At 33.7% G+C, this 27,282-nt stretch overlaps 1 pseudogene; it reads right to left on the reverse strand.

Annotated features, from left to right (window-relative positions):
- Positions 1-3,597: 3,597 nt before the first annotated feature.
- LOC148845097 (wall-associated receptor kinase 2-like) lies at positions 3,598-26,239 on the reverse strand (annotated as a pseudogene).
- Positions 26,240-27,282: the final 1,043 nt, after the last annotated feature.

Here is a 27,282-nt window from a genome sequence, read left to right on the forward strand (position 1 = left end):
GGCAAGACACTCAATCCCTATCAACTCAATATTCAATTTGATGACAAAAATGATCAAAAAGATATATTAAGTATTAGCCACATGGTAAATTTCTAAAAGTATCTTTAATTTTCAAAAATGTAACTTTATGAAAATTTTGCAATTTTTTTTACATTTGTATAATTTTGATTTTTTTTTTCAAATTTATTTTTAAATTATTATTAAATAATTTATTTTCTTTTTACATGGTTTATTTAAAGAATTACACGAACATGTCTTATATTTTCTAATATAAATTAATCAATACATTCCTTTTTCTTTTACTATACTAATCTATCTTAATAATTTGTCTAATTATTGGTTCAAATTATAGTTTTCCCTTTCACATATTCATTTATCTTCAATAATTTTCAATAATTTACAATGAAAACTACATAATTTTTCAATAGGTTTTTGAAATCTATCAAATGTAATAAGTTTTTCTAAAGTTTCCGAAATATTTCAATAATTTTAAATAATTATTTAATACATTTTAAATAAACTTTCAAAAATTTTATATCTTTTAATTTCCAAAATGTTATTTTACAAAAATGTAGTTTTATGAAATTTTGTGAAATAATTATTACATTTGTGTAATTATGGAGATTTATTGAAAGTTATTCTAAATTGTTATTAAATATTTATTTATATTAGGTAGTTTACTAACAAAATTTCACTAATTTATCTTTTATTTTTCAATATAAATTAATTAATAATTTCATCTTCCAACATTATAATATTTTATTCGCCAATTTGCATTTGGTAATTAAACATAATAATAGCAATAACTAAAATTTTATACTTTTTGATAATTGTTAAATATAATTCTCAATTTTATAGAAATTAGTTAAAGAGTTTCTAATTTCTATAAAATGTTATTAATCAACATGAATGTAACAGTATTTACCTAAAATACTTTAAAAAGTCATGATGAGTTAATTAATATCAATACCTACTAATTTTTGGTAATTTATTAACTGTATGTATTAACTTTTGGTAATAACAATATTTAATACTCATTAAATATAGTTTGGATTAAATATTAACGATATTTAACTATCTATTAATTAATATTAACATCTTAAATGAGATAGAGTGAATATAGATAGGGGGGGGGATAGATTTTAGGAATTGATTGGAGAGTGAGGTAAATTGATACACATTCCTAATGGCTTAGAACAGATACCTTAGGAGAGATTTTAGGAATATTTTTAGGAAGTTGAGTTGGGAATAGTAAAATGGCTTAATGGGAGTAGTGGATAAGGGATAGGAGAGAGCCAAGGAGAAGCATGCTGATGTTGACCATCTTATATACATATATATAGATAGATAAATAGAATGACATGAACTGTATGTATTGAATATCTATTGTTTTTTTTAGGTCTTTCATCCAATTTTTAAACAAACCGTAAGATCACTATTCAACTGGTATCTAGGGTTCAAAATTTCGGTACATCCTAATACACTGGAATGTGTATATTGGGTTTTGTCCAACACGCTTTATATTTATTTTATTTTCTTTTTTCCAAAATTTTACACGGGATCAGACTTTGAAAGGCCAGCCTCTTGACATCAAATATGTATTTAATATTTAATGTAATATGATATGATATGATACATCCTTCCCTAAAAGTGGTAACCAAACAAACAGATGCTAATGAAACATTTATGAATGGTTCTGATTGTTAAAGCTTTTGTACTTGTTGCATCATGGAGATTTTTTCAAGTAGTCTTGTGCTGCATTCTAAATTATGATCAACAAGAAAGATATAAATTCAGACAAAGTATTAAATGACAATATTTTTTTTGCTGCAGTGCAATTTTATTTTTACTAGTATAAATGCATAGGAGTGCAAATGAAAAAAAATATAAATTCTTATTTAATTTTGTTTTGGGTTTCACTTATTGTTTTCAAAACTGGATCGGACCGGACAGTCAGGTCGGAAAAATCGGGAACCGGTCGATTTTCTCCAAAACTGGATTTTTGCCAAAAAATATTGATTTGTTCAACAAACCACTGACCCAGACAGTTACCGTTTGAATCGTTCAATGGTTTTGACCGTATTTTTATTTTTTATCAGAACGGGCTGACCGTTTGACTCGAAAACTAGACCCCTAACTGGTTCGTTCTCCACATCAGTTTTAAAAACCTTGGTTTCACTTTATTCTACTTCATATCTTAATTTATATCATTTGTAATGCAATCAAACAATATACACTAAAATTTCAGACAAAAATAGGCCAGAATTTACACTCAAATCATTTACACTGCCATAAATTCGTATCAGTGATTTTTTTATTTTTTTTGCATTGCAACCAAACACAGCCTAAGCATCAAAGTGATCCGAAATACAATTAGCTTTGAGAGTTGAGATTGGATTAAACGACATTGAATGTGGTCGCATCAATTTCATTTTTAGAGAATAAAAACCTACATTCATCGATCGAGACTGATTGGTAGTCTTAGTCATAGAGTCTTAGAGGTGGCAGTATGGACCGTGGACGTTAAAGAGAATCATTGGAAAAAGGAAGTCTCTAGCTAAACAAAATTCTCTCTCTTATGTATGTTGATTGGGTATTTATAAAAGTAATGTGGGATTTAAAGAAACATGCAAATTGTAAAAATATAATTCTTGATTGGGTATTGCTTTTTGGTTGAGAATTAGTCATATCAACTAATTACAAATTAAGTTAATGCATTATTTGAGTTTACATGAAAAACAATGGAAATTAATGAGATAATGGCAAGATAACTGGAAGCCGATCCAGTGGTTGTACATAATATCGGACCCAACCTAACCTATTTAACCAATTGGTGAATTAATCCATTTCCAACCTACTAAGAGGTTGTTCGACGACATGATTGATTTTGTTTTTATAAATTAAAATAACCGATATGTCAACAAAGTCAATCATGTTGCCAAACAACCCTAAATGGGTGGATTGAGTGGGTCACAAGAGTTGGGTCTGAAATCGCCTCCTCTAGACCAAATTAATATCCGTTTACTTTTTGTTTTATAACTTCTTTTTTTCCACATCAAACACAATTTATTGCACAAAACAAAAAAGAATTTATTAAAAGAAGAAAAGAAAGAAATATACAGAGCAGTCCAGCTCAAAACAACAACGAGCAACCGGACCTAACCCACACAAAAATCAAAAAGGACAACCCAACAGAAACAAACAAAAACCGACCTCAACGACTCAGAGCACTCCTCAGGACCGAGAAAAGCCCAACACCTGAACCCACAAGCACAAATTAAAAAGAAGACCCACTAGGCCACAAGACATGGACAGAGCCGAGTGAAAACTGAAGACCCTGCCTCGACCTCCTTATTCCCTGCCCCTAACACTATTGGAGCCCTTTCTACCCGGATTGAAACAAGAGCTGTCTGGATTGGATTGTTTAGCTGAATAAAATTTTTACCAATTTTCTTAAGTTCCTACACCCAGGAAGACCCCATTTTTGTAGCACTCAGTAGTACTCACCTTCAAACATAGCTTTAAATTCACTACAAAGAAAGGACATTAGACAAACTGAACAAGCAAAATGGGCTTTGAAGTTGAAATATCAAATAATCATCGCCCACCATCCAGTGGTATTACCACATGATCCCTTAAACTGTCAAACCCAATGGTGTTACAGCAGCTATGAAAATCTGAAGTTTCACTAAGCAAATACTCTGCCTCTTCAGAATTATGTTCTACCCATGGATGACTATCAGACACTCTCAAACCCTCTTACTCTACTGCCACTTCCTTCATTGTAGGTCTTTCCTCCCCATTCAGTTTTAAACATCTTTTGGCAATCATGGTCACCTCCCTTAGCTGATCACTATTGCATTCGTTTGTCACTCGATCCTCCAAAATCTCATTAACTTTGTCTTCTTTCATTAGAGCCATAAAATGCATAGCCAGATTTCTCTCTTGTTCCGGTCTATCAAAGGAGAGTGCCTGCCTTCCTGTTAATAGCTCCACAAGAACTTCTCCAAAGCTATAAACATCACTCTTCACTGTCAATTGGCTTGTATGAAGATATTCTGGGTCTAAATATCCCATGGTCCCTCGTACTAATGTTGTAAGTTGAGTTTGGTTTAGTGGAACCAACCTTGAAGCTCCAAAATCTGAAACTTTTGCCATGTAATTATCATCCAAGAGAATATTAGTAGACTTGATATCTCTATGAATAACTGGTGGAGAAGCAGAAGAGTGTAAGTAAGCAAGTGCTGATGCAGTTTCTGCAGCTATAGTTAAACGGTTTTTCCATGGAAGTGATGATTTATTCTCCTCATCGTGGATGTGATGTGACAAAGTTCTATTTGTAACAAATTCATACACCAGCAATGGAACTTCATTCTCCAGGCAACAACCCAAGAGCTTCACCGCATTTTTATGATTAATTTGGGAGAGAATAATCACCTCACTGATGAACTACTCAATTTGACTTTCATCAATAATTTTCGATTTCTTAATGGCAACCAATGTATTATCTGGTAAAATTCCTTGATATACTACTGTACCTTGCCCTCCCCGGCCAAGGATACGGCTGATGTCATAGTTATTAGTTGCCTTCTCAAGCTCTTCTGCAGTAAAGATTCTAGCTGTTTCCATAGAAGCATTGCGTGAAGACAGTTGTTGCTTTAATAACAAACCTCCATTCTGTTGAAAAAAATGTTCTCGCAGTTTATGAAGCCGTCTCTTTTGGAATCCTCAATACATCCAAAGAAGCACCAATAAGTAGAAACAAGATGCTTTGTGTATACATTTGAATTACTACAAGCAAATGTTCATACATTTGAAAATATGCATATAATTGATCAAACGTTATAGTAGCCAAACAAACAACTTCAGTTGGATAGATTTTTTTTTTTCAGTTGGATGTCGATAATTTCCTTACCCTTCTTTTTCTATATTTATAATTTTAGAATATATAAAAAAAATTAAGAAATGAATGTCATATTTAGTAATTTTCTAGAAAATTTTCTAGAAAATCCCCAATACATTATTTTTTTTAAGCATGCATCATAGTCAAACTCAACAGCTAGGTACGATATATTGGCAAATGTTTTCAAGTCCAATTGAACCAAATTATATTGGATCAAGTAGAAATGGATTCATTTTCGACCCAATTATCAACGGATAGATTTCAAATCACCCTTACAGGACTGAATTCGAAATCGGCCATTCAGATACACTTAGTAGGAGCCCTACGATAAAGGGCGTTGCTCCTTCAGTATTTGCCGAAGATATAATTTCTTGTAAGAGAGCTTTTTCACATGACTAAAAAAGTGCGAAGAAGAACACAGAGACTATTTTTGAGTAAAATTATAAGCAAAGCGAATTTCACAAAGTGGAGAAGATGGCTTTGCAAAGCAGTGCTTAATTGTTCAAATTTGAAAACTCAGACAATTTAACTATTGATGTTACACCTTTGTTTCCATTCATTTTTCAAAGGAACGTAACCTCGGGGCTACGGCCTATATAGAGGTCGGCAAGTTGGGACCCGGATGTAGTTATTCATCAGAGGGGTGCCGTTATCTATAAGGGTAATAATCAAGAGAAGGTAGATCCGCCATTGAGCACAAACCACCCCTTTTGCAACAAGTATTGTACAAAGGTGAACCCGTCTTTTCCATGATCCAAGAATAAAAAAATAATCAAGAAAGAAAATTGATAGCCGAGCATACCAATAGCGTCACTTTAAATGAAGCTAAAATGATTTAATCAGTGAAAGTCCGATTGAATCTTTTAGGCCTCATGCAAAGTGACCCCTGTTGGACGTCAACTGGACTCTAACATATATACGTATTAAATCATTTTGGCTTTCATGCAAAGTGAACCAAATTTACATCTGCACCCCACAATGTCTGACAGCATATCCTCGCCATATAATAGGGAACATCTCCCCATGATATCTCAGAAATCATGATGTTATCATAGGGAGATGTTTTCAATATATGGCGAGAATGTGCTGTGGAATATTGTGGGGTGCCCCTTTATGGGTGTACATCTAAATTCAAGTGACCCTTGTTAGATAGATTTAGCAAAAAAAATCAGAGACCGGATCTATTTCTCACACTTGGCACCTCACAGGCGTCTCACATGCACATTCTATCATGCATTGGGAACATTTTCCATACTTATTTGTTATTATTCATGGGAGATGCTCCCAATGCACGGTGAATGTGCCTATAAGGCACCCATTTGTGAAGAACAGATCTCGCCACCAAAAGTCTATTGTTGGAATCGTAGGCCCACAAATGTGAATGTAAAATACCAATCTTACAAGGAAATTAACACCCTCTTGAGTAGACCTGTTCATGCGCCGAGCCGGGCTTTTACTCTTTATTAACAGAAAAATGTTAGGCCCGAGCCCGAGCCTGGCCCGACCAACGGGCCTACAACATGGGCCCGAGCTCGGACCTAATAAAAAGCCCGAAGCCCGAGCCCGAGCCCGAAGCCCTACCTAATAAAAGAAATTCGAATTTTTCCCTATTCAAATGAACATTATCTATTTTAATTCAGATGTTTTTTTCCCTTATTTAAATGAACAATGGGCCTACAAGTGAATCAACAACCTTCTTAAATCAAAAAATTTATTCAAATGGACATCACATAGGATTTTTACTTAGGTTTAACTATAGGTCGGGCCGGGTCGGGCTCGGGCCGGGCTATGTTGGCAAAGCTCGAGCCCTGCTCAAATTTTATGCGGGCCGGGCTTTTTGACCCGAGGTTAAGCCCGCGAGCCAAAAAGCCTGTTCAAGCCCGTCTGAGGGCCAGGCCGGCCCATGAATAGGTCTACTCTTGAGTAACATGCACGTCGGGACTTCACATTTGCGCCCCACACCACATCTCAATCATGCATTGGTAATATCTTTTTATGCACGCTGAGGTGTACATGTAGGACACCTGTGAGGCGCAGATGTGATCTCACACGCCAATCCATCAAATAGTGAAAGACTCTTCATTTACAACGTTTCTCACTTTCTCTTCCCTCTACTAATTAATCCATGAATGGACGCAATTTATTTTTAGTATTTTATGCATTACATGTAAAGACAAATATTGTCTTAGTATAAACTTCAATGTATTTTACTATTTAACTTTAACTAATATTTCAAGTTTATTCCTATCTATGTTTTATTTTACATACTTGTTTTTACTCATTATTATTAGGGAAAATGACCGATTAGCCCAGAGTCAGAATTTGAAGGCTTAAAGTACTGTCGGGTAGGTGCCAGATCGAAATTGATGCCTATTCACAGGTGGGCATTGGTGCATAAAGTGTGGATTGTGGTTCTTTTGAATATTTATAACTCTGCAGTGTGAATCAAAAATCTGCATTGGACAAATCCGCACTAATCCGTTATTATTATTATTCAAAGGGACATAACATCAGGGCTACAGCCCATGGATTGATCCGCCATTGAGCAGTCACTCATGTAGAAAATTGAAACTGTTGATCCCACGAGCAAAAAAATTGATTGAACAATCGTACGAGACAGTCAAACTCAGCTGAACATCAACTCCGGGCAGAGTTAGAAAATTTTCATGAGGGGTCAAAACCTAGGTGGATTGGGGGGAAGAGGGGAGAATAAATATGGATGGTCATAGGAGGGCTAAATCATTGGGGTGAGTGTTCCTAAATAAGGCCTAGTCCTTTTTTATAAAATTGTAGGAAGTGTTCATGATGTCTTTTAGATTTACCCTTTATGATGATTAATTCGTTCTAAAAGCATGTAGTGAAATGTTTAAGCTGCTATAAATGATTAATTCATTCCTGTAGTGATTTGATTAAGAGTTATATTTGATATGTCATTTACTTTACATTATCTAACAAGTTATGTTATGATTTGCAGGTTAAGCCATTATGTCAAGTGCATTTGCATTGGAAGAAGTGTTACATTATTCAAGAAGACTTTTTTAAATGCCTTTTACTTTTGTATATATCAATTGGATATTGTATTTAAGCAATTTGTTTTGGATATTATAATAATTAATATTTAATTAAAAGTTTTTAATTTTATTTATGTATTTTCTGCCATGATATTTGTATTAAACATGTACCAAAAAAATGTTGAAATCAAATTCATATAAATAATTAAAAATAAAAAAACAAAGGTAGCGGTCATACAACTACCGCCTTAGACATAAAAGAGATCTAAACTGGCGGTCCAGACCACCACCTAAAAATGGAGGAAATATTTTAACCAACCTAAGGAGGCGGTCTAAAGAGATCTAAGCCGGCGGTCCAAACCACCACCTAAAAATGGAAGAAACATTTTAATCAAATTAAGGCGGCAGTTTAAAGAGATCCAAGCCGGCAGTCCAGGCTGCCACCTAAAAATGGAAACCGATCTAAGGCGGCGCTCTAAAGAGATCTAAGCTAGCGGTCCAGACCGCCACCTTTATTAAGCCAGCGGTTCTGATATACCGCCTCTTTAGGGATGATTGAACCACACCAGACCGGTCCTCAAAGGCAGCGGTCTTTTCTGTCTACGCCAATAGTCTAAAGGACTAAGTCGGCGGTCCTACAACTATCGCCTTTTACCGTTTTTCTTGTAGTTCCCTAAGTAAACCCCGACCCAACCGGCAACCGGACCTCATCTCACATATATGCTTTACAATCATAATCCTAATCCAACCTTCAATCACAACCTAACCCAACCATTTTAGGTTGGGCTTCTGCCTAAGAATGGCAACAGGGTGGGTTTGGGGTGGGGGTTGCATTCCCTATCTGTGACCCTAATTTCTAGATCATCCCCCATCCCCGTCCTTGATCCCCATTGGAGAAAGAATTGTTCCTCCATCCATGACTCCGATGGGGATGAATTCCCCATCGGAGACCCGAATCCCCGATTGCAAGTTTTACAGGAACTTGCAAAGTTGCTCTTTGGAAGTATATTCAGATCTGTTTGAGAGAGACACTTGCAACGTGTAAAGTTTCAAATCTGTAACATCAGTTTGAGATTTCAAAAATCAGAAATCAGACTTGTGAGCATAGAGCACTGAGTTGAGAGAGAGAGAGAGAGAGAGAGAGTACCGATTATTGAAGATGAAGAATGGAAGAAGAAGAGTAGGGTTTTGAGTTTCAGCCACCACTGCATGTTCTTTTCTCTATTTTGTGTCTATCGAGTAGGGGTGGCCACGAGCTGAGCTTTTCACAAGATATTCGAGCTCAGCTTGGCTTGGTTTAAACTGAGCTTTGAGATGAGCTTGAGCCTGATATATGGGCTCATTTGCTAATTGAACTGAGCTAGAGCCAAGTGAAGCTCAACTCATAAGGCTCGCAAGACTAGTATAATAAATAAATAATTTTTTATTATATACATACATACATGTACATATACATGTACATATACAAATACATATAAATATATATAATAAATAATTTTTATTATATAATAATATTTTATATATCATATTTTTATTTTTTAAGTATATTGGTAAATAATTTTTATAATTCTTATTTTTTTGTATGTAAAATAAAAACATTATTTATATATATTTTATTATTTATATTTATAATAATAAATGATTTTTATAATTCTTAATTTTTTGTATGTAAAATTAAAAAATATTTTTATATGTATACTTTTATTTTTTTAGGAAAAAACACTTGCTTGTAGTAAAGGTTTTGTACTGTATATATTTGTATTGTACTTCATCCAAAATTGAGCCTTGGGTTTGGGGAAGAGTACAAATATAAGTATTTATAGTTTTTGAAGCAAAAAATACAATTATGTACAGTGCAAATACATAAAAAATAATACAAAATACAGGGTTTTACAATCAACATATTTGTATTTGTACTCCTTCCAAACTGAGCCTATGTGAAAAAATAGGATTATCCACAGGGCACATAGATAGATAGATAGATAGATAGAGAGAGAGAGAGAGAGAGAGAGAGAGAGAGAGATTCTTTCATTTTTTAGATAGAAGCCTTCATTTTAAGACATAATTAACTTCATTCTTAGAAGAAGTGCCAATTTTTAGACATATGACTGCTTACAAAAAAAAAAAAAAAACAACAAAAACTCATGTCAAAGATATGTGAGATAGATTAATCTTTCTAATTGAATTTCCTAATTTAAATAAAAAGACTTATTATGAAGGCCTTTAATGGTATGTCATATTAATTACAACTAAGCCATTATTTAATCTCTTAAATAAAAAAAAACTATCTTTAAAAAATTATTTATCAATAATATAAAAAAACAACGCAAATTTTTACAATTAATAACGATTGACAAATGAAATATGTCAGATTTCACAATAATAATAATAATAATAATAATAATAATAATAATAATAATAATAATAATAATTAATATAGTAGTAGTAGTAGTTTAGAATCTTTATGGAGCTCGCAACAAATCTGGATATCTTACCGGAGAAGCGAAAAAACCCAAGCCTGAAGATCCTACCTTCGCAACCTGGATTACTGAAAATCAAACAGTAAAAAGTTGGCTTATTGACTCCATGAGTCCCTTGCTGATGCAGCGATTCATTCGAATTTCCATGGCCAAGGAATTTTGGGAGGCTCTATCAAAAACCTTCTATGATGAATTAGACAAAACTCGCCTTTTTGAGTTAAATCAAAAATCGTTCTCTACCAAACAAGATGGTAAACTCTTGTCAACGTATTACAATGAACTTGTTGCTATCTTTCAGGAGATTGATCATAGAACTGCCTCTCAAGAAGAAACAGTTGAAGGGGTAGTACAATTACATTCAGCCATGACTAGGCTTCGAGTTCATATTTTTCTAAGTGGACTTGATTCTAAATTTGATCAAGTTCAAGGAGAAATCTTACGAAAAGATCCAAAACTTGACTTGGAGAGTGCGTATGCATATGTGAGGTGGGAGCATCAACAAAAACAAACAATGGGACAATGGGGGGCTCTCACTCAATTTCTGAACATTCTGCCATGCTGGCTCGTCAAACCCAACAAGGGTCATCTGGATCAACGAAGAATCGTAATAATAAATCAGCTGGAAAATCTAACAATTTTGTTTGTGATCATTGTGGTGAATCAGGTCACTCAAAACAGAGGTGTTATGAAATTATTGGCTATCCTTAGTGGTGGGATTTTTCAAAAAATCCAAGAAGATTGCAGGAAAAGCTATGGTGACAGCTATGAATGAAGTTCAGTATACCATTGAGGACAAATCGCAGCCCACAGCTAATGCCACTACAGCTAATGTTGCTCACCCAGGTATTGTTGGTAAGGCAAATGTATTCTCTGCAACTTCTATGAATGGTACTTGGATTATTAATACAGGTGCATCCAATCATATGATTAGAGACTCCAGCTACAATCCATTAGTTCACCTTCCCAATCCTTTATGTCTACAGCTAATGGTAGTACCTCTCCTATTACTGGAATCGGATCTGTCGTCTGGCCTAACACTCTCACATTGAATTCAGTTCTGATTGTACAAAGTCTTGAATGTAATCTCTTGTCGGTCGGCCAATTTACCTCTACTCTTAATTGTATTATAACCTTTTGGCCTTCATTCTGTGTTTTCCAGGATATTCTGACCTAGAAGATTCTTGGTTATGGTGTTAAACGCAACAAACTCTATTACCTGGAATTCACAAAATGAAGGACAGAAATTCAGCCATGTATATCAGACTAGAAGTGAAGATAAAGATCAAACAATCATATGGTTATGGCACCGGCGATTGGGACATCTTTCTTTTGGATATCTTAAGAAATTACAACTGCATCTTTTTTCAGTTTTAAATGATTCAGATTTTCATTGCAATGTTTGTGAACTGGCCAAAAGCCATCGTATTTCTTATTTACCAAGTTCAAATAAAAGTTTAGAACCTTCTTCAGTTATACACTCTGATGTATGGGGACCTACTAAAATTCCCTCTCTCTAAAGCTTGTTATTTTGTCACGTTTATAGATGAATGTACGAGAATGACTTGGGTGTCTTTACTTCATAGAAAAAGTGATGTTTTTACAGCATTTCAGGGATTTCATCGTATGGTGGGTACTCAGTATCAGAAACAAATTCGTACTTGGCAAACCGATAATGCCATGGAGTTTATATATACATCTGTTCAAACGTATCTAACTCAATATGGGATTCGACATCAGACTTCTTGTACCTATACTCCGTAGCAGAATGGGTTAGCGGAGAGAAGGAATACACAAATACTAGAAGTGGTTCGTGCCTCACTATTTGGAATGAACATGCCTAGGTTCTATTGGGGAGAGGCGGTCAAATCTGCTATATACTTAATTAATCGGTCACCCTCTAGAGTGTTGGAATTTCATACACCTCAACAAAAAATGCAGTCTTTACTTTCTATTCCACATCTTCCGAATCTTGAACCTAGAGTTTTTGGTTGTACTGTCTATGTTCACATTCCAAAAGTTTTGCGAACTAAACTTGATCCATGTGCAAAACGTTGTGTTTTTGTTGGTTATTCAGATTTTCAGAAAGGATATCGGTGCTATGATCCTTAAACCAATAAACTACATACGACTTTGGATGCATCTTTTCGGGAATCTGAACCATATTATTCAGACAAAGTTTCAACATTTTCCCTTTAGGGGGAGAGTTCCAGTGAAGGAAAAATGTCACAAGAAGGTAGCAGAGATGAGTTCTCAGAACTAGAATCAATACATGAAAGGCTTGAGAGAAGTGTCACTCATGAGGAGTTACCAGAGAGTATAGAGTTGCCTATGTTAACACCATTAGCTGAAGAATCAACTCAGAATGTTGAACCTCAGGTAATCTCGAATCCCATATCTAATGATTCCTGTGAAACACATGATTCGAATCCCATATCTAATGATTCCTATGAAACACATGATTCGAATCCCATATCTAATGATTCCTGTGAAACACATGATTCTTGTGAGACACCTGTCATATCTAACGAATCTCTTGCTCCTCATGAAAACTTAGTTCCAAGATATTCTCAAAGATCAAACAAGGGCATTCCAAAGAAACAATATGAACCTGATCCCAAAGCCATTGTGAAATATCCAATTAGTAATTATGTCTCTAATCATAGGCTGTCTGAATCTTATGCACTTACTATTAACCAATTATCCAATGTATCTATTCCTAGTAGTGTGCAGGAAGCTTTGACAAACCCAAATTGGGCCAAGGCAATCAACGAAGAGATGGAAGCTTTGTAGAAGAACTCTACGTGGGAACTTGTGTCACTACCCGAAGGAAAGAAAACAATCAGATGTAGATGGGTGTTCACTGTGAAACTTAATGCAGATGGAAGCATTGATAGATATAAAGCGAGGTTGGTCGCAAAGGGGTATACACAAAGATACGGGGTGGATTACCAAGAGACATTTGCACCAGTAGCCAAACTGGATACAATTCGCATTCTTATATCCATAGCAGCAAATCGGGAGTGGCCTTTGCAACAATTTGATGTTAAGAACACGTTTCTCAATGGGGATTTAGAAAAAGTGTACATGGAGCTGCTACTGGGTGTGAAATGTAGTTCCCAATGTAGAAACAAAGTTTGCAAATTGAAAAAATCGTTATATGGGCTCAAACAATCTCCAAGAGCCTGGTTTGGAAGGTTCACCTCTGTAATGAAGGCATTCGGTTATAAACAAAGTAGTTCAGACCATACTTTGTTTATAAAGTACAAGGAAGGGAAGGTAACAGCTTTAATCGTGTATGTTGACGATATGGTCTTGACAGGAGATGATCCAGAAGAGATGAAGTTATTACAAGAATATTTGGCTACTGAGTTCGAAATGAAGAGCCTTGGGCAACTTAAATATTTCTTAGGAATTGAAATAGCAAGATCAGAACGAGGGATTTTCCTCTCACAACGAAAATATGTGCTAGATCTTTTGACTGAAACCGGAATGCCTGCTTGCAAACCAACAACAACACCTATATAAGTGAATCACATGCTCGAAATTTTTCCAGATCAAGTCCCAACAGACGTGGGCCGTTATCAACGGTTAGTAGGTGGATTAATTTATCTATCTCATACAAGACCAGACATAGCCTATGCTGTCAGTGTTGTAAGCCAGTTTATGCATGCGCCGAGTGAAGAACATATGAATGCAGTGAACCGAATTCTAAGGTACTTGAAGGGTGCTCCAGGAAAGGGTCTATTATTCTCAAAAAATGATGTCTCAAGCGTTGAGGGATACACGGATGCCGATTGGGCAGAAGATCAAACAACTAGAAAATCTACATCTGGTTACTTCACTTTCGTTGAATGTAATCTTGTTACTTGGAGAAGCAAAAAGCAAAAGGTAGTTGCAAGGTCGAGTGCAGAAGCTGAATTCCGAGGTATGGCTCATGGTGTTTGCGAGTTATAATGGATTAAGGGTGTTCTCAAAGATTTAGGGATTGAATATGCAAAACCGATGAATCTTCACTGTGATAATAAGGCAGCCATTGAAATTGCACAGAATCCTGCACAACATGATTGCACCAAACATGTTGAGGTTGATCGTCATTTTATCAAAGAGAAGTTAGACCAAAAGCTCATACGGTTTCCGTTTGTCAAGTCAAAAAATCAGCTAGTTGATATACTTACAAAAGCTGTATCAGGAAAGGTGTTCCATGAGATAGTTAACAAGTTGGGCATGATAGACATATATGCTCCAACTTGAGGGGGAGTGTTAGAATGAGCTGTCCTTTGTAAATATGGTAGTTAGTTTCGTGATTATAGGAATCTGATTAATTGACCAAATCTTGTATATTAATATTTGTATAGTTGCCTTAGAATAAGATTATTTCATATGTAAGATGTAATTACACCTTTATATTTCCTCCAAGAAAGAGAATAATAGAATACAGGAGAGAAAAACTTCTGTTTGTAAATGCCATTGTTGTGCAACAATGATTCCTTAACTCTTCTAATTCTTTATTAATAGTTTAGGGGATTGTTCTCCAACATGAATTACTTTTCTTCTTGTCAGTTCCAAAAAGTCAAAAACAAAACGAAATCAGCTGATCAGAAAACAAGCCAATTCTTTGAAACAAAAACACAGACAGCATGTTTCTTGGTTATAGGTGCTTTCTATTTCCAAAATTGAAACACAAATATTTTCTTTAATTTCTTGTTTAAAGAATATGCTTTAGCACCCAAAATTGAAACACAGACGGCATGTTTCTTGAGTCTCACTTTAGCACCCAAACTTCAAAACGTGCCACTATAGTACCTAAACTCTAAAAAATTGCCAATTTAGTCCAAAATCATTAGTTAGCATTAGATGGTGAAAGGACACAAATACCTTTCGAGTTTTGTATAGGCAAGAGAAGCATAGTTTTTGAATGGTCAAAATAATCATGTTTAAATTCCTTTTCCTTGCAATTGGGCACCACTATTCACTTTATGCCCTAAACTTTTTGTCAAAGAACCAGTGCGTCCTATTGAGCAAGCTACATAGAAAAGTGTTGTTGGAGAAGATGACATCACTGCTAGAGAAGAGGGATTTAAACCATCATCACAGCAATCCATTTTCAGTTATTCAATCAATAACAAATGAGGGTTTAGATTGTTGTTGTTGTAGGAGAAGATGAGTAATTCTTGTCACCGCCAGGAAAGACAATCAAGGCAAAATGGTTCCAAAACTATTAAAAATGGTAGTTTTGGAATTTTTTAAAAATTTAAGTTGCACATATCATCACATGATACAAATAACTGAAGGACTGCTAACATGTACTAAATTGGTAGTTTTCTTGAGTTCAAGTACTATAATGGCATGTTTTAAAGTTCAGGTACTAAAGTGAGACTAGCCCCACCACTTGATATGAAGTCATACCAACTAAATAAAGCTTTCAAAGATCCAAAAAGCTACCATTGCATTTCAGAATTTGGATGCATCCTAATAAAATTGGTCCTCACATCGACCTCAACACTTAAGCCGTGCATGGAGAACATCCATGAATGAAAACCTACAAGTATGAAGATGTTCCCAATGCATCGCTGCAAGTGTTGTGAGTATGGTGTGAGGACCAATTTTGTGATGATCTCTGCATTTTGAAAATCAATTTCTGAGATTGATTTCCTCTTCACAGAATTGGTCCTCTCACCTACCTCATGTGGCTGCAAGGAATTTGGATTAGCTCCTTTTAAAGCACTCCTCATATCTTTTTTGGCCATGCATTGGAACATCTCTCATTCTTGATTTTGTCATTCATGGGAAGATATCCTCATTGGCTATGATGTTGGTGTGAGACGCACTCTATGAGGAGCAAAAATAATTTTATCTACTAAGGCTTGAGGTGAGTGTGAGAACCAATTATGTGATGAGGAAATCCAGATTCTCAATCTCTAGGTTGTTGATGTAGTATGTAGGCATTACAAGGCTATACTATAGCCCACAAAAAGACTTCAAAAGAATATTTCATAGAGTAATAGTTATTACCATAATATGAGATTGGTCCTCAATGCAATGCAATGGTCAGGTTGTTCTATTAATACCTGATGTATTAGGGTTCAAATCTTGGAAGTAGCCTTTTTTGTGTGTATACCAAAGTAAATAAGACTCGGTACATATGTTTCTCTTCAGGCCTTGCTTTGGGTCAGTGGTTGCCCTTGTTTTAGTCACTATCATAATTTACCCAAAAGTAGCCATCTCTATGAGGGCTACAAATGGATTGGATCGAATTCAATAAAGGTATATCCAATCTTATAAGAATTTGGATTTTCACGATTATTCTTATCGAATATTTGAATTATAATAGAAAATTTTGATGATATAATATACATAATCTACTGTATTATTTAAATAATATATAATATATAATATATAATATTTCATAACTAATAATGGATCAGGTTATAGCGGATCAGATCGGTATATATTTAAATTCGATTTTCGTATTTAAATCGGACCTAATCCAATTTATTCAAGGTGTATATTTTTTCATATCAATTATACTGCAAATCAATTACCAACGGGCCCTATTGTGAATATGGAATACTAAGAAGGTGTGAATTGTTTTTCTTATCGTGAATTCGAAAAATAAATCAAAATCATCTGATTTAAAAATGATGAATTTATTTTCAAAGTAATTAAACATTGAAAACAAGCAAAGTTTTAATGATTTTCAAAAATAAGAAGTGTTTCATTGAAACGAAAAAAAAAAAACCTTCATATTAACATAGATCTGGGCTATGGCCTACGTTACGTATGGATCAGTTAGTCAGGACCCGGTTGTAGATTGTTGAAAAAGGAAAAATCTATGAAATAGAGTGTGAATTTAATCGATCTCTATCAAAACCTTCATATTAAGACCACAATTTTAGAGTCTTGTGTACGTCAATCCTTAGTTCAACATTGTTGCTCTTCATTATTTTTTCTTGAAATGGTTTATACACCTCAAGATTTGCGCAAAATAACATAGAATCTGATTCATGGTGCTGAATAATGACAAACATATGATGATAACAAAAGATAAAAATATTCAAACACATGGTAGCCACAGACGTGCCTATACCACTATGGGAGTATAAATCAATGTTTTAGAAACCAATTCAGAACTGGAATCATTTTGGCCATCGATTTCTGGATCAGTGGTTCAACCATCCAGTCAAATGAATGGTCTATTCTAATTTAAAAATTAAACAAATATTTAAGATAAAAAACAGTCAAAACTGTTATTCGAGTCAGATGGGTGGACAGTTCAACTGCTTAGATCAGCGAATTGCTGAACAAATCAACAGATTTTTTGCAAGGAATAGGTTAAGGGTGAAATAGAACCAGTTGTTTAGACAGTTTTTCGGCCAGACAATTCGACCATCTGGTCAACAATGGTTTGAAAACCATGGTATAAATAACTAGCTGCTATTAATATATATATATACACACACACACACACATGCATAATAGTAATTAAGCACATGCGTTGCATATGAAATTTTTTTCTTCATATTAATTAATTGAATTTTAGATATATAATAGATAAGATAAAAAATGAAAATTAACAAAAGTAACAATTTGATAAAAAATAAACTTAAATACTTATAGAAAATACCAACTATTATTATTATTATTATTATTATTATTAAATTTTGTATTCCATTTCTATCATAGATAAAAAGATCTTTTATTTTAACAATTATTTTTATTTAATATGATGAATAAATAACATTAGAAATGCTCTCAATTGTTTTCAAAAAAATTATGTACATTTTCATTTTTGGTGCTTTATCTTTTTCAAATATTTATTATTCAATTATGACATCATGGGTTTCTTTGAAAAGTTGGGTCGTTGACCCACCATTTAGATAAGAAAATAGTTTGATTTTACAAGTGGTATAAGTGTGCAAGAAAAATAAAAAAAAATACGATTAATTTCAATTTTTATCAAATTGGATACCAATTTGATAAAAATTCACAAGAAACTCTTTGCTATAAAATTTACACCAACTTGATAGAAATTTGTAATTTGATTGTACAAGTGGTTGGTCCCTTTAGTTCTTTTATATTGTTTGATTAATATTATATAAATTTGTAAGAAAAATAAAAAGAAAAGGACGAGAGAGGGAGCGGGAGAATGACTAAGGGAGAACGATAGAGGTTGAGGGAGAAGGAGATATTGATAGAGAGAAAAAGAGTGAGGGAAAAGAGAGAGAGAGAGAGAGAGAGAGAGAGAGAGAGAGAGAGAGAGAGAGAGAGAGAGAGAGAAGGGAAGAAATAAAGGTTTTGATTTGGCTACAACCAAAGTTGAGAGAGAAGGGAGGGAGATCGAGAGACAGAGAGAGTAGGAGAAAACTTGTCACATAAGCCTTTAATGACATGGTGGGGGTTTTTATAATTTGAAACGTAGAGTCGGTTGTCAGAATTTTGTTGGTTTTTGGGTTATCCTACGAAAACTTGTATCTTCTGAGTCGCGAGTATCGTAACGATACAATTTCATATCGACCCGTATCATAATGTATCGAAGCGATACGCAGCAATACAATCGATACGGATTGGCGTTTTCTACGCGCGCGTTTATTATAAAAAAGGTCCGCCTAGCATGATTCGAACACAAACCACCCAACGCCAAACCTTAAATGCACACATAAACAATTAAGCCACTTTAAATCTTGTGTAATCCAATAAAAATAAAATAACTTCTCTATATTCTAGTGTCCAAATGTAATACAAAAAAATTACATTTATGTTTAACAATTCCAGAAAAATAAAAAAATAATATTCAAAACTAATAGAATAAATAATTTCTTAAATCCACATTTATATAAAAAAATTGTTTAATCTCGAGAAGTATATACAAAAAATGATATTAATAATAGAATAATTATTTTGGTACTTAACATTTATAAATTTTAACATGACATGTATCTTAAAATTTTATAAATTATTAATTAATATCTTACATTTTATAGTAACATTTTTATTGTTGACAAAGATAAAAATATTGTAAACTAAACATTTGAGGATTATTTTTTAGTTAATATTAAAAATTAAAAATTAAAAATAGTAAAATAGAAAATAATCAACATAATAATTCACATATAATAGTTGCATATGCTTTGTGCCTTGAATATATATATATATATATATATATATATTGTTGTTTGATACAATATCAATAAAATTTTTTGATTTCTATGCATCATTTCTTCACATAGACCTTTAGAATATGCATTTTCTATATATCTATACATTAATTATGGTTATTTTTATCTTAAAAATATTGTTATTAATATGTTTATAGAATTTATATGCATTTTTTGGCGTATCCATATTTTTTCGTCCATATCCATGCGTCTCCAAAGTGTATCCATATTCGTATCCATATCTGAGTGGTCCGATACGATACCCGATACCGATACTTTAATCCTTGATTACACTTAATTTTTGTTTGTCTATGATATCATTTGACCCAAACCACTAACCACCACCTAAAAAGAAAATTAATTTGATTTCTAGGTAGACATTAAATTTTGTATTACATTTTCATCATTGATAAAATTATTTCTTATGTATAATACTTATTTTTGTTCAATATAAAGAATGCATAATATTAGAGATGTAACTAACATTTTATTTTTTATAAATATATAACATTAGATATGCACCCAGATTTTTCCTTGTTTTTTTTTGAATCTTTGCATTTTCTATTTTTAAAAATTTTATTATTTGACTATGACATTATTTCATTTCTAGGTAGATTTTAAATTTGACATTCCATTTTCATCATTAATAAAAATACTTGTTACACGTCATACTTATTTATTATAAAATTGCTTGCCCATCACCGGAAGGGAAGAAAATGTTTTTGTTTTCAAATTACTTTTCAAAATATTTTTTTTTTACTATTAAAATTAATATTGTGGATTTAATTACAACAATTTAATGATGAGAGAAATATATATTAAATATAGGATTTAATGAGAGAGAATAGGAAAATATTTTTATTTCTAATTGGTTTTAAATTTTACATTCCACTTCCATCATTAATAAAAACATTTCTTATTTATCATACTTGTTATTGTTTAAACATGGATTGGCCCATTTGACACAAAATGTTTAATATGTATGTTAAACATTTCTAATTGGTTTTAAACATGGATTGACCCATTTGACCCAAAATGGTTTAATTTCTTATCACCACCAAAATGAAAACACTATTTTTTTTGGTAGATTTTAAAAGTATAAGCTTTTATGTTATTGGAATTATTAATTTATTAACTATGGATTTAATGAATTGAACTTAATGATGAGAAGAAACAAAAATGACTTAAATATATGATTCAATGAACATGGATGCAAGTTAATAACTTAAATGTTGAATTTAATGAGAGGGAATTGAATGCTTTAATATCTTAAAATTACCACTTTTTAACTCACTTAATATCAATAAGTGATTACTGTTTGCCCTTATTTTCTATCAATAAATTTTAATATAGAGGGATAAATTTTGTCCTCAAAAAATTCTAAAAATATTATTGAGGCCATTCATGTTTTTTAAAATTATATTATATATATATATATATATATATATATATATATATATATATATATATATATATATATATATATATATATATATATTAAACACCAGTATTAATTAGAGTCTTGAACTTCACTCCATGCCGCCTGAGAGATCCATAAATTTAATAATTTATTTTGTGGAAAAATTACTCGTCTTGTGTACAGATAACATTATTTTACTACTGAGAAGACACCACTCTGCAATACATTCATCTTTGTTAAAATGTGTGAGACGGTAACATTAGTGGATGTTCCTGTTGTTGCGAAATGATGCTATTCTCCAAATTTGTAAACTTGCTGGTTGAAGTTGAAGTGGTTGAACTTGTGGGCCATAAGCCCAAAGTTTCATTGATGAAGATCTCCACCTCTTGGCCATTATCGGGGACTACCGAAGGCTCATCCAACCTTCTTAATCTTTCGAGTTCTGATGCAACTTCCATCATTGTTGGCCTTTCCCTTCCACTCGTATTCAAGCATCTCATTGCAGGGTTAGCAACTGCCTGGAGCTCCTCTGTTTTACCCTCTTGCATAATTTGGGGATCAAGAATCTCAAAGAAGCGGTCTTCCCTCACTGATGAAGCAAAATATGTGACTAAATATCTATCTTCTGATGATCTACTGGAAGAAATTGGTTTTTCTCCTGTTAAGAGCTCTAGAAGAACTACCCCAAAACTGAAGACATCACTCTTCTCAGTAAATTGGTGTGACTGAAAGTACTCTGGGTCAAAGTATCCAAAGGTCCCTTGTACCGATGTAGTTAAGTGAGTTTTATCATTTTCAACCAATCTTGAAATCCCAAAGTCTGAAACCTTAGCTGTATATTTTTCATCCAAGAGTATGTTTGAAGATTTTATGTCCCTTTGGTAAATTGGTATGGAGGCTGCTGAATGTAAGTAGGCAACTGCACTTGCAATTTCTGTGGCGATTTTTAAACGAATGTTCCATGAAAATAGCAAGTCTTTGTTTTTACTCATGGATCTTTTTAGCAAGGTTTCCACCAGAGGTGAACTCATAAATTAGTAGAGGAAATTCTGCATCTAAGCAACAACCAAACAGTTTAACCACATTCCTATGATTGATCTGTGAAAGTATGACAATTTCATTAATGAACTGCTTGAGCCGGTTTTAATCCACTATTTTTACCTTCTTGACGGCCACAATTCTTCCATCTGCTAACATGGCTTTGTATACTGTACCTTGGCCTCCCCTACCAAGAATTCGATCCTCATTGTAGTAGTCAGTTGCATTCTCTAGCTCCTCTGCTGTAAAAACTTTTAATTTCTCACAACTGGTTTCATTTGACAAGATTTTCTCTTGTAATAATAAACCACCATTTCTTTTGAAGAAAATTTCTTTGCGTCTTCTCACATGCCTTTTCTTCAAAACACCATATAACCACTAAATAGCAAGGAGCATTACTATACCCAAACCCACACCTACATAAAACATTAAAATTAAGGAGTCAAGAATTACTGAAAAATTTGCAGTGGTTAATATGACAAACTTATATCTCATGAATTTGAAAGATTTTCCATCACCAAAACATATAATTGGACAGCTTAATTTACCATATTGCCTAGAAAAGAAAGCTAAGTTACACAAGATTGTCCTCAAGGAAGCTTAATAGACCAGTCCCTAAGTTATCAACATCCTAGTTTTTTAACTGTCATTGACCTGGATGGTCGAACAACTTAAATCATTAGACCTAGAAACCATTCAGGCAACTGGTTACATTTTACATCTGCGCCTTACAATGTCCCACAGTACATTCCGGTGATGTATAAAAAATGATGATATCATTATCGGGAGATGTTCCCAAAACATGGTGAAAATGTGCTGTGGGACGTTATAGGGCATAGATCTGAACTCTTTTGGACGTCTGATATATACCCTTAGCGTTTTGACTTTCCTGATCTGGGTCCCATCCTCCTTGGGCCATCTTTTAACTTCTCTACTCCTTTTGTTTTTAATATATATTTTTTTACATATAAAACTCTAACCAAAGTCTTTCTTTCAAAAAAAAAAAAAATCTTCCCCTCAAACACATGGCGTTCTATTCAAAAAATAATGTATAAAAGGTGGAGGGGCTTTCCACTATCAAATATACTCTCAGAAATAATGTTAACTTTGGATACATGGCCACCTATAAAAAATGTATTCAGTTCAAAGGATTTAGGGTCCATATTAATGTGTGTAATTCAACTTCTTAAATCAAATACATGAGACACTATTAAGACTTTTAAGTTATAAATTAAACCAAGTTTAATTATTTAAAAAATAAAAAATTCAAGTTAAATATAATTACCAAATGAGTAGTGAATCTAAAATAAAATAAAAGTATTAAACAAAGGAATTTGCAAAAAAAGAAAACAGAAAAGAAGGGAAAGAAGGAAATTGCAAAAAAAAAAAGAAAAAGAAAAACGGAAATACAACAAAAAGGAAGAAAGGAGAAAAATAAAACAAAATACAAAAAAAAAAAAGAGACTCCATTCACTTTTCGATAAATTATTTACCCCGGTAAATGCATTTATCCGGGTAAGTGTTTCTGTTTAATTCCTAGGAAAGACTTACCCAGGAAAGTACATTTACCCATATTCTTTTATATCCTATGTAAATAAAGCAATGACCATTTTACCCCTAAAAATTCATTATTAGAAAGGGCATTTTTGTTACATTTAAGTGTTGGCAACTTTCCCCTGGGTGGGAAAGTCATTTAACCACCTAGGAGAAAGGTATGGTACCTAGAAAAATAAACTTTCCCTAGTCCACACATACATCTGAAAAATGAACATAGGTTTCTTGGTAAATTGAAACCAAAATCCCATTGGCCAACTTCTCCCCCGGCCCTTGAAATCCAAACAAAAACGCCCCCTAATTGTAGAAAATTAACAGAGAAAAAAAGAATAACAAAGATGCTAAAAAGGGAAAGTACAAAAATTAACAGGAAAATACAATTTGCAAAATATACAAAAAAAAGCAACAGAAATACAAAAAAAAAATGTAGAAATAAAAGGGGAGAGTACACCTAAAAAAGAATAAAGAACTTCAAATGGGCATTTTCATAATTTAATATTTACGGTCAAGCCCATTAACCGGGTAAGGGCAAAGTGATTTATCTGAAAATTGAGGGTGGGTCTTTGTTGCAGATGAGGCTAATTGTCATTACCCCTAAAATTCAGAGTGGCAGCAGTATATAATGTCTCGTCTAAGTTGATGGAATCAAGGTTGTACTATATATTGAGTATTAGACGCAGGGGAAGCAACATATATCCATCACTGAAGTTGAAAAAAAAAATGCCTAGTACAGCTATATAGGTATTACTTTTACATATTTACCCCACAAATTTTAATGAAATTAAGTGAAAACTTAAAAGGGTAGAGGATCAGTTTAGTAACTTAAATATTAAAGATTGGGTTAGTCGAGACAAGCAACATGAGCTTTTAACTGTTGAATAGCCCTCTCATATATCTTATGGATATGAATTTTTAATGTAACTTTCTTATTTTTCTCATGCAAAACACGTCATGATGTTAAAGTAAAATTCTCTAACTTTCTTATTTATTACTCATAATAGCTCACTTAATAATTCTACGTGCTTTCAATTTTTACCTTTTGAAATTATATTTTTATAAGTTTCTTTTGAAATGACATTTATTATTTTTTGTTGAGATAGTGAGAGTAATGTATTAAACTTTTTTCCTTCTATTTGTATTTTGAAGATTTTAAATTACTTTTGTTACTTTTAGTCAAAATATTTTTGTTACAATGTTGAATGACCCCACCAGCAAGAAAATATTCTTGGTTACGACACTGATTAGACACCAATTATTAAGCAGATGGAGAAATATCTAAAATTTAGTTTCTTATTCTAAAATAGACAAAGCCATGTTTTCCACCCCTTTTACATGGACTAGTTTGTGAGCAATCTTGTGAGTTGAACAACGACCCCACCAAGACTCAAACCGTTCACGGCTAGGCAGGGTGATGATTCTGTAGTTAGTTAAATCTCTAAATATTAATAATACAATATTACAGTTGGAGTTAATTAATTATTATCAATGGCAACTTGCTTCACCGCGGATTGCTTTTTTGGACGGGCGGTGCAACCACTTCCACTTTTTCTTCCGTCTCCCTCCATACCAGGTGGGCAGGAGCAGGTATAACTCCCAGGCGTATTAGTGCAAACCGCTGAATGAGCGTTGCATTCATTTTTAGCTGGATCAGCGCATTCATCTACATCTGCAGAGACCAGTTAATTACATATATGATACACTCAATCGATTTAGATTATAATTAAGAAGAAGATCAGAAAGATCTAAATATATACTTGCTTAGGATATCGATCACGATCAGAATGGATCGATGGATTCTATTACATACCTTGGCATCCGTCATCGAGATAAGGATTGCCTTGATAACCAGGAGAACATTTACAGAGATATCCAAGACCGTTGGGGGAGTTGAAGCATTCGCTGTTATTCCGGCAAGCATAAGAGGGGTCATTTCTTGAAACATCTTCACATGTATGTTTCTCTATTGCCCAGTCAAGCACCATTGGAACCGTTTTCCCGTTTCTAATATAGAAATCCTTAAAACCTATTAAATCAGACATTGAGAAGTTGTACCACTCATAGTCAACCAGGAAAGCATAGTTGCATGGGTTGAAATCCATGACGTTGGTGTGGTTATCGGTGCTATCCATATACAGCTCAAAGCTTTTGAAACCCTTCGGGATGGAAGTCTGGCAACAGCCAATACCTGAACAAGACCCGTTGATAAAGTTTTGTTGGTCCTCGCAAACCATGGAACATCCGCTTGTAAAATTCCGGCCATTGTGGCCGGTAATATCACCGTAAGTGTCGCAACCAAGGAGTGTGAGTCTATTGCCGGTGTCCGAAAAAGTTGCAGGTATAGAATCCAGATCGAAAGTAGGGAACATATGGTCGTTACCAGAGCTATTGTAGCAATCATAGGCTATGAAGTTTAGGACGCGAAGTTGGCCTGGTAATAAAGATATCTCTAGAACTTTTGCGTCGCCGGTGAGCAGTATGGGAGGGTTGAAACTTCTATTGCAGTGTAGGCCATACCCTTGTCTGAAACAGCTTGGGTTGTCGTCCAAGCCGAAGGGGTAGGGAACGGTGACATTCCCACATTTGTCTTGACAACCGGGCTTCACCATTGATGATACAGCCGTCGTCGTCGTTGGCAACCACAAAAGGAGCTGAAGCAGAAGCAGCACAACTAAAGCCATTAACTAATAGCTATTGCTGAACTCAGTTTTGTCCCCAACCATGTTCTTTTGCTTCTCCCGCTTATAGCTAGCAGACTAGAGCTAAGGCTCTAAAAGAGTCGTTCCTGACTTTTTTTTTCTTGTATTTTAATTTCTTTTGGTATTTAGTGTGGATTCTTGCTGCCTGTGGCATATGATTAAAATATCTATATTTTATTATAAAGTGCGGTTGTCCGCGTCAGGTTCATCATATTAATCTTTAATCCCTTAAAATTTTGTTTTTTATAAGTTTTAAATAAAAAGTTAAATATGGGATTATTGGTTGATAAGAGTGTTCATAAAACTAAACTATATTTTAAAATGCAACTATCCGCATCAGATTCATCAGTTTTCTTTTCAATCCATTTAAAATATATATATATATATGTCTGGGACTATTTAAAGCTTTAAACTCACCCACAACGATTCAGATAAGAAACTCAACCTAATATGAGCATCTTTTTCAACACCTGCGGTATTGTATGCAGAATTTCCAGACCTACTTCATCTTGTATATATCATACCTTGACCCGTTGTTTCCTACTGCGTGCTAGATTTCAACTTTTCACATATTAGTCATCTTCATGTTGATTTCTATGCTCCCAACCACTGTCTATATATATTTGGCATTCAATTCTCTCTGCCGGCCAGCCGGGAGAGGAGAGGATCCTCTAATGGGCCAATGATATCATGCCAACTCGTCATTTAAGTTATAAGGTATATATTTATCAAAACTCAAAGAGAAATTGATTGGTCAAAGGCTTCTATTATGGTGTCTTTGAGGATTTGGATTTGGAGGGTTAACTACTCATTTCGCTTACGTTATCTGAACTGATGTATTTGTTTCGTTTACTCGTTAGTTGTTCTAAGTGCAGAAGAATTGAAGCATAAAGCTCGTACAATTAGAAAGAATTCATTTGCTTCTAATTAGACCATTCAATGCACAATTCTAATTAAACCGATGGATGTGGGTCAAGTTGTGTTAGTAAAAGCCAATCCAATGTGTATTATTGGACCATATATAA

Source organism: Nelumbo lutea, chromosome 7 (assembly GCF_056320005.1).
Source record: "Nelumbo lutea isolate HS-2025 chromosome 7, American lotus-T2T, whole genome shotgun sequence".
NCBI classification, from domain to species: domain Eukaryota; kingdom Viridiplantae; phylum Streptophyta; class Magnoliopsida; order Proteales; family Nelumbonaceae; genus Nelumbo; species Nelumbo lutea.